Here is a 10,413-nt window from a genome sequence, read left to right as displayed (position 1 = left end):
TCTCTGAGCCTTTTTTGTCCAGCCCGCTAGTATCCTTCCTGTCACTATAAAAACTTCCTGTCAGAAACTCGTGCTGGGTCATTCAAGTGCTGTTGACACACACAGAGACAATCTTTTGCACTTGATAAGAATAAAAACTAATAGTCCAATTCAAGTCATCCTTATTCCTAATGTCGTTAGACAACTTGATTGGTATATTTGTCATTTAAACCTTGTAGCAGTGCGAGATATATATTGTGTCTTATTGACCAAACATCAGCATGTGACTTGAAGGGGGGGCAAATAAGGCACATGTTGACTTTTCGGGACTTCCGCACTCCACGAATGCGGAAGTCCAGTTCTCAGCATTTTTGACGGTCCGACAAAGACGGTATGACAGTTAAAACGACGGAGGTGCACCGTCTCAAGCGGACTTGAGGCACGGGTGGCACCACTGAGCGAGCTTATGGCGAGCGAGTCGCCGTGCTAAACGTTGCGAAGTCTGCTTGAGCCGACTCAGCGCCATGATAAATGGTAAATGGTGCATTTATATAGCGCTGTTACATAGATTGTGCATTACATTCATCCATTCACACACACATTCATACACCGATGGCGGAGGAAACCATGCAAGGCACCACCTGCTCATCGGTAGGGACAGAATCGTAAATCATATATTCCCCAAAAGCCCCCCCCCCCCCCCTTCAAGTCACATGTTGACATTTGGTCAATAAGTCACAATATAACTTCTGGGGGTGAGACAGTGTTGGATATTGCAGTCTGAGCCCATTAATTCGTTGATCAGCGGTGAGTGAGACAAATTATGACTGTTGGGTTGATGTGGGTCAGCTGATGGTTGTGTTGGTTTGATGTATGGCCTCAGAGTTGGTGGGATTTCCTTTGTGTTCATGTTGCACTGCAGAGGCGCTGTGATTATTTAGTTGTTGTTGTTGAGGGAAGATGTTGTTTTTCTGCATTGCTGCTGACTACTGATATTTCGATATTTGTGTATTTTGGGTTGTAGTAATTTGGGAAGTGAATTTTTGGTGGATCTTTCCCTGTTGCTAGCCAGGGGGAGATACTAAGCACGATTGAGCCTAATGCCTCCTTGTTTCTGAACAAAACAACCAGTTGGTCATTTAAAGTGAACTTTGTGCAATTTAACTAATTTAATTTCATTGTATTTCTTTTTGTAAAAACAAGAACAGTTCATTGAATACTTATTGAATACTTGAAAGACTGTTTAAAGTGCTTTGAATACGTTTTTGAATGCACATGATTACAACTAAAGAAGAACATGATTAAGCTAATTAATGAAAGTTAAAAAGTGTTAATTAAAAATAATTCATAGGGATTTAAAAACATTATTTATACAGAGTGTGTGAATAACACAAGCTATTTAGGTCTCATCTGATCTACTAAAGTTCAGGTTTTTTAGGGAGATTCAGATTCCCTTCATCTACTCCTGGAGCGCTTCACTTGGAGAAGAGGACAGTGCTTCCCTTCTGCTTTGCTGAGGAGCCCAGGCGCATGTGAGTGAGACTCCACAGTCTCCATATACCTACAGATCTAAAGACGATTTCTCAGATGAATAGATTCCCAGTTCATACTGGGTGGGGGGCCAGTTGATCCTCCGAGTGTGGACACTGAGGGTGCAGCGTAATTCCCCTCCCTCACGGATTGTGTGGTAGGACAAAGACCAAACCAAACACTGTCATAATTCAGATCAAAAGGGACCCAACGGGAACAACATTTTTCAAAAGGGTTTTCATATTTTGCCGGCTTTTCTTTATTATTTTTTATTATTTTTCATCTACTGTTTCACTGCCGTTGTTGTAATTTTTCCATGTCCATATTTTGTAATAATAAGTGGCCACACAGCAAATTCAATTCATTGTTGTCTGCATCATTATTGATATGCAATACTGGCTCTTACAAACCTAGCACTTTCTGATACTGGTCCAGTTAACGATAAACACATTATTGACTACTTCTGCCTGTATGCTCCATAACTAGATTGTAACTAGGATTACAAGGGCATTATCCCTTACGTAATATGTTCTCATTTAATGGTTTGGCTTTTCCCAGTGTCCTTGTTTCACTTGTGTAATTTTCTTTTGACTAGAACACACCTGTACATATACATTGTTAGTTCAATCAGATATACTGTATGACGTCATCCTGGTGCAAAAACAGCATATTTTTTATGACTTTTCCTTTTTATTTTTAGCGGTGCCAACCGCTCTACACTTGACTTTGTCCGTATGTCCGTCCGTCCGTCCGTCCGTATCAGCACGGGATGATGAGCACGGGATTTTACACAGCTATAACTCCAGTTTGCAGCATGCCACCAAGTCCAAATATGGTATGTGGACTTAGACCACCAATAGGGACGAGCATGAATTGCTGAAGTTATCACAGCGGGGTCCAGGGACCCCCCGCGTATGTTCTGTCCATCCGCCCGTTTAGGGCACGGGATTTAAAACAGCTATAACTCCAGGTTGAAGCCTGCCACCAACTCCTAATTTGGTATGTGGACTTACACCACCAATAGGGACGAGCATGAATTTCTGAAGTTATCACAGCGGGGTCCAGGGACCCCCCGCGTATGTTCTGTCCGTCCGCCCGTTTAGGGCACGGGATTTAAAACAGCTATAACTCCAGGTTGAAGCCTGCCACCAACTCCTAATTTGGTATGTGGACTTACACCACCAATAGGGACGAGCATGAATTTCTGAAGTTATCACAGTGGGGTCCAGGGACCCCCCGCGTATGTTCTGTCCGTCCGCCCGTTTAGGGCACAGGATTTAAAACAGCTATAACTCAAGTTTGCAGCATGCCACCAAGTCCACATTTGGTATGTGGACTTACACCACAAATAGGGACGAGCATGAATTGCTGAAGTTATCAAAGCGGGGTCCAGGGACCCCCCGCGTATGTTATGTCCGTCCGCCCGTTTAGGGCACGGGATTTAAAACAGCTATAACTCCAGTTTGCAGCATGCCACCAAGTCCAAATTTGGTATGTGGACTTAGACCACCAATAGGGACAAACTGTAATTACTTAAGCCCCGCCCCCTCTGTCTGCCATTGGCTGGGCTTTAAACAGCCATTATTCCAGTTTGCAGCATGCTACCAAGTACAAATTTGGTAAGTGGACTCAGACCACCAATAGGGACGAACTGAAATGAGTTACGCCCCGCCCCAAAGGCACCGCTTCCTTCACACAGGGTGTGATTTTTATTATTAAGTTGAACCAGAATATCACAGTGTTCAAAATTTAAACTTTACATCAAGGAGATTCTTCCACTCTTCCACACACACACACACACACACACACACACACACACACACACACACACACACACACACACACACACACACACACACACACACACACACACCATCATTTTTATTTTCATTGTCTTTGTCACCTGTCACTTCTTCCATCCTTCCATCCATCCATCCATCACTCTCCCCATTCTGAGATATTCTGTATTTATGCATGTGAATTCACGCCCACACACACAGACCAAAACATCCAATGTCATGCAAAGGTATAAAAATTATGAACGGAAAAAAGCTGTAAATGAAAGTATATTCAATACCATGGGCAGCAATGAAAGTATCTTGATTGCATGTGCGTGTGCGTGTGCGTGTGCGTGTGCGTGTGCGTGTGCGTGCGCGTGCGCGTGCGCGTGCGCGTGCGTGTGTGCGTGTGCGTGCGCGTGTGCGTGTGTGTGTGATCTGTCTGTGTTCTGGGGATAATGCTGAACTGTATACATATTTTTTCCACCTAATTTGACGCCCATAACCCAAATCCAAGAAATAGTGTTTAATTTGTCCCTTTATGACTTTCAAATGAAATGAAAGATAAGCAACTTGGTTTGGACACATTTAAATATAAACACCCTTGATCAATAATATAATATATGATTGCTTTCTTTCACTGTTCATTCTGGACATTGTTATATGATGTTGGTTTGTAATTAAACATTCACACACACAATAGCACACACGCATGTGGGTTATGATATCAATATTTGACAAGAAAGATATTCAAGACTATTCCAGAGTTTGAAAAGAGGCCAAATCCAATTAACAATACAGTTTAAGAACCTTTTCATTTGTGATATATACTGTAACACTTATGATGTAAATGTATAGTTTGCTTTACAGTATTACTTGTGACATTTATGTGAGTTATATGACAATGTGTATATATTTTATTTCAAAGAAATTCACCAAATAAATGTGTGTTATATTGAAAGCGGTTTTACTTTTTGTGCTTGTGTGCCAGGGTGTGTGTTTAAGCAACCTTTTGTGTGGGTCAGCAGGTTGTGTATATGCAGGCATGAGCACACACACACACACACGCACACACACACACACACACACACACACACACACACACACACACACACACACACACACACACACACACACACACACACACACACACACACACACACACACACACACACACACACACACACACACACACACACACACACACAAACAAACAAACAAACAAACAAACAAACAAACAAACACACACAAACACGCACGTGAATTGATGGTTAACTAATTCTAATCCTAGTGTGTTTCATAAGGTCAATGAGCCTTTCTTTTTCTGTTATTTGTCTGTTTCAGAAATGAATACAATTCTAGACCAAATGGAGTAGATGGCTGGTCAGAAGAGGAGGAAAGATACAACAAAGAACACCTCCAGAGAGAGGAGAAGAGGGCAGGACGACAGAGATACAAACAGACAGTCAGACAGACAGCTGAAGTATCAACTGACAAACCCATTCTGTTGTTTCAGCCTGTGACACCCTTAAAGTCAGGACGTGGGTCCCACTCACCATCAAAACCACAGCAATAAAACAGCAGCATCTCAGTCCAACACACACAAATGGAGAAAATCAGGTGAGTTAAAGAAAGGACAAGTAGTTAATCATGAGCATGAGTGACAATAAACTAAACTATTTGTAAGACAATTCAAAAGCCGCAGGGGTTATTAAAAATACTATATGGAAAGGGGAAGAAAAACTATATATAAAATATATTAAGGTTTTTCTTCTTTAGTACATTGGACACAATAATATTGTCTCTAGATTGTTCTATCCAGTAGTGGCCTTGTACTGTATGTATAACGCCTGAGATTATAATAACTAAATAATAATTTATAATTTAACAAATAATTTATTTTACACATTTATCTATACACATGTACTACATTTCAAAGGAACAGAGTGCTTTACTAAAATAATGTTTTTAAAAAGTTAATGAAAACCTGGACAACAAAAAAATAAACGTATAATATAAGAAAACATAGGCTATACATTTATACACCACAGAGTCACACAGGAGTGGCATTTTGGCCAGTGTGGGCAGAGAGGCATAGTGGACACAATATTACTGTGATCCAAGAAAGATTGTGTAAAAGAGAGGAATGGGAGCTGAGATGGGAGCTTAGAAGAGGAGGGAGTTAATCTTTTTTTCTGAGAAGGGCACATTAAAGCAAATATACAGTAGAAGGAATGTAATACAGTACACTGTAAAATCCTGAGTGTTCATTTAAATCTGAGAGTGTAAAAATAGGACCATTTTTACAATTCTACTACTGTATGTGTAAGAGGGGGATTTGTTACACATTAACTTGACATGGCCTCTACCTATTTTCCCTGATATCAATATTGAATTATGAAATGTTACTTCAACCACAGTATATATGCACAACATTCCATCGTGTCTAAAATAAATACTGAGATGTACAGTGCATGCAACTGTGAAAATGATGTCCAAACATTAACGTTTAATAGCAGTGGAGTCGATGTGGTGGGCTTTTATCAACATAACGTGTTAATGTGTGTCAGTATGCGTGTGTGTGTGTCCATGTAATGTACTTGCTTACGAGTGACACATTTGAAACACACACACACACACACACACACACACACACACACACACACACACACACACACACACACACACACGCACACGCACACGCACACACACACACACACACACACACACACACACACATTAATTAATTGAGCACAATTCATTTATAGACATACATTTTCAGCTGCATGTCGACACATAGTTATAGACATTATAGCTTTCTCATGTAGGCTTCTTCTCCCCGTCGCCTATACTACATAGAGAAAATATTAATTTATGAAACTCACCAAATACTTTCCCTCTGTGCTTTCACACATTACAATCAGAATCAACTTTATTGTCACATGACTACAAGTGTAAAAGGCTGTGTGAAATTGTTACAAGCAGAGTTACAATAGGGAAGAGAGGGGAGAGAGGAAAGGAACACAGAATACAGAAAACAGGTCAAATATAAGAAATCTTTTATCTCCATATTTTAACTTTTTGTGTTTTTTCATAAATGAATGCCCTACTTGATCATACTACAGTGTCACACAAAAATATCAAACATTCTATTCACTTTATTACAATCCACGTTGACCTGCAGAAGACATTTGTCTGTGTTATTTTGGACAATACGATTTCTGTTGAGCTATTTCCCATTTTAATTGTAGCTCATTTGAATGTATTGAAGGATGCATTGATGTTGGTGTGTGTGTGTGTGTGTGTGTGTGTGTGTGTGTGTGTGTGTGTGTGTGTGTGTGTGTGTGTGTGTGTGTGTGTGTGTGTGTGTGTGTGTGTGTGTGTGTGTGTGTGTGTGTGTGTGTGTGCGTGCGTGCGAGCGTGCGAGATCGCTGTCTAAGTGAGTGTGTGAGGGCTGTTCATGTGTGTGTCCCTGTCACGATTTGTGTGTGTGTGCGTTTGTGTGTATTTGATATTTCTCACAGTGTGTGTGAGTGTGAGAGAGGGAAAGAGAGAGAGAGAGAGAGAGAGAGAGAGAGAGAGAGAGAGAGAGAGAGAGAGAGAGAGAGAGAGAGAGAGAGAGAGAGAGTGAGTGAGTGTGTGTGTGTGTGTGTGTGTGTGTGTGTGTGTGTGTGTGTGCGTGTGCGTGTGCGTGTGCGTGTGCTTGTGCGTGTGCATCACTCTCACATGTCATTGTCGCTACGTACTTGTTGTTCAGTCATTGTGTATTTGTGAGTTGGACTCAAAATACCAGTGCATGTTGGGATGAGGGTCCTAGCTTGTCAGTGAGTCACATATTTAAAATAAAACATCTCTTTGTGGTGTTACAGGACAAACATCTGTGTTGATCCATAAACCACCAACCAAGACAACCGGTCACACACAGGTAAATGCACTTTAACTCAGTTAACACATTGCATTCTGTGAAATTACACATTTACAAAACTACCATAGGGCTTACATGCCACATAATACCTGAAGCATCAATAAAATTGTCTGTGACAGATAAATCTCATCCTTCTTGGAGACTTCTTATCTCTACCTTTAGGGAAGGTTTCATAATATGATTAGCATGTATGGAGTATTTAGACAATCTTCCATAAACCAAACATAACATAACTATATGTTGGCAACTGTTCCACAGAGGAGAATTTGAATAGTTGGAAATATGGAACATTTTCAATGTATTATACTTAGGAATTATAGCAAAATTGAAAGATGCAGATAGATCAGTGTTGTTGTTGTTTTCAAAGGCAAAAAGAGGGGAAGTAATATAATTGTCCATACATATGGTGACCGCAGGTAGGTAGGTATAGGTACACAATAAAATCCTTGGTGTTAAGGTATTCATTTGTAACTCCATTGCAAATGTTTTGTTTTTTGTTTTTGTTTTATTTATCTGCACAATAAAAACAGTACAAAGGTCAAATTATTAAAAGACATAGAAATAAGTGCAGGTGAGAAAGGAAACCCATAAAGCGCTTATACAAGGTTCTCACCTAAAATATAATAAACAAGTAGTAAGTTAAACATAGTAATCAAACATAAGACACGACAAACAACAAGTACTGTGTTGTGTGCAGTTGAATGAGTGTGTGTGTGTGTGTGTGTGTGTGTGTGTGTGTGTGTGTGTGTGTGTGTGTGTGTGTGTGTGTGTGTGTGTGTGTGTGTGTGTGTGTGTGTGTGTGTGTGTGTGTGTGTGTGTGTGTTATGCAGAAATAGGGCAACATTATATGGTAGAAGCAAGTGGAGAGGCTTGATTCATCAAACTGGTCCTCTTTATTTTTTCCCTTTCCTCTCTGTTGGCTGGTCCTTTATGTTTAAAGTTACTGAGTGAAGATGAGTACAGTAGTTGGCAATAAGTATGTTTATTCCAGAGTAAAGAACCTCTGTCTTTAATGGAGAATTGGCTATGAGTGGTATAGCTGAAGGTATTGGAGATTATCGGATTGTCTAGTATTGTAACCAAATGTGTATATTTATACCTGTATACATATACACATATGTACACGCTGAGTTATATTAACAGTGAGGATTTTACAGTAAGCAAAATAAGAGTTTAAATACTGAACTTTCATCTTAAATACTGGTGTTCATTTTATGTTCTCTTTTGTTTTATATGTCTTTTTTTATTCATAAATTAGCATTTTACATCTCAGTGTCACAACAAAGAACATGCCATTTTCATTTTTCATTTTATGCTCTTATAATTTTTTGATATTGCAGGGGAAAATGTGTCCAGAATGAGCAGTGAGATATAGCTAATTGATTTGTACTCGAAATTGTCCATAGCTATACATTCTTGTCACACATTGGGGAGTGCTTGAAGCTTAATGTGTAATATTTCACTGATATATTTCACTTCCATAGTTGTACCATTACTTTTTTTTCCTTAAATATCTCATAGACTATAGGCTATTGAAAAACTAGTGGTACATCGATGGCATATTAGGTGTTTGTATTAATTGAAAAGATATTGGACAAACGAATGTCTTATAGCATTTGTGCTAGTCTGTAGACGTTGGATAAAAAAAGAAAAGACAAGCTGAGACGTGTGTGGTTTGTTTGAGGGGCTCATTTTGGGCCGGTTGCATTATATTATTATTCAGTCATGTCACAAATGTGGTTGTTTGTTGCCTCATCATTGCAACATGGAGTATATGGTCACTTCGAGGCTTATATTGGTACGTCTATGACTCTGATGAAATGTGAACTTTGCTTGTATATGCTCTAGCGCCGTCATCAAACAATTAAACGAGTGATTGATTTACAATTTGTACAGTTGTGTGACATGGTTATCTGTCTAGATGTTAAAGTTAAAATGAGTGCACAAGTCAACGTGACAGTATTCGTGTAGGTACAGAAAACACGGAGTGACCTGCTTGCTGAGGTCTGGGTGTTTTTTGCACCCTGCTATAGTTGACAGAGCAACTGAACTACAGTTACTGTAGTTACTATGATCCATAGAAAAAGTTGTATTTAACAGGGATTCACGTGCGTGTGGGAGAGATTGTGTTGAATCCAGTCTGTGTGTCACAGTCAAGGCCAGTCACTGTGTCACTGTCCAGTACTGTGTGTCACTGTCCAGTCCTGTGGTGCTGAAATATTGCGCGAATGTTTAGTCAACATTCTGCGGTTCTGGGAACAAACTGATTTGGCTCGGTGCCAAATGTAAAACATAAATAAAATGCACAATTTTATGTTCCCGGGTGATGGGATATGCAGTATCATGAATGATAGGGGAAAAATGAAACAACGTGTAAAATGCTGGAACTGCGTGAGATGAGTAGTGTGTGTGTGTGTGTGTGTGTGTGTGTGTGTGTGTGTGTGTGTGTGTGTGTGTGTGTGTGTGTGTGTGTGTGTGTGTGTGTGTGTATGTGTGTGTGTCGCGCGCGCGTGCGTGCGTGTATGTTCACCAGATACCGGGAGGGAGTTCCTTTCTACTGACAAAAAGTTGAATGAGTAAAGCAGCACAAGTTGCACAACAGAAACTAGCGGTATGAAACCCGTATTTCATTGCCGTCACATATACCTATAGGCTAAGCAGATGAACAACTTGGAAGCAGGTCAAACATAAAAACGGATTATGTCATTCACAGATTTTTTTGTTGTGAATGATAATTGATCGCATCTTTGTCAATTTTGGCATGCCCAATTTTGACCAAACTATTGGTTTGGTAAAATTTGACATTTTCAGTCAGTATCCAGAATTAAAATGTGCTTCTTTTTCTTTTGTTTTCAGATTTTGGGTATGGGGAAAGGACCTATAAATGATGAAGGAACCAGCCACCAGTTGTATCCATGACATACTAAATAGGATTGTGTTTCTTAGTTGTCATCTTTTAAGTTATTATTTGTCTCTGTTAATATGCAGTGTTAATATGCAGTGTATTTTGTCGAGATTGTGACACTTGTCATATATAACCTGATAAACCATCCCGGTCGTGGAATTCACATTTTCATGTGTAATCTTCAGACTGCAGATTACACATGGAAATGTGATTTCCACAATACACATGGAAATGTGAATTCCACAAACGTGAATTCCAGAATACTATGGAACGTGAATTCCCGGGATGGTTTACCT

The sequence above is a fragment of the Gymnoscopelus microlampas genome (genome assembly GCF_963454915.1).
Source record: "Gymnoscopelus microlampas genome assembly, chromosome: 6".
Lineage (NCBI taxonomy): Eukaryota > Metazoa > Chordata > Actinopteri > Myctophiformes > Myctophidae > Gymnoscopelus > Gymnoscopelus microlampas.
Note: the sequence above shows the minus strand (reverse complement) of the source record.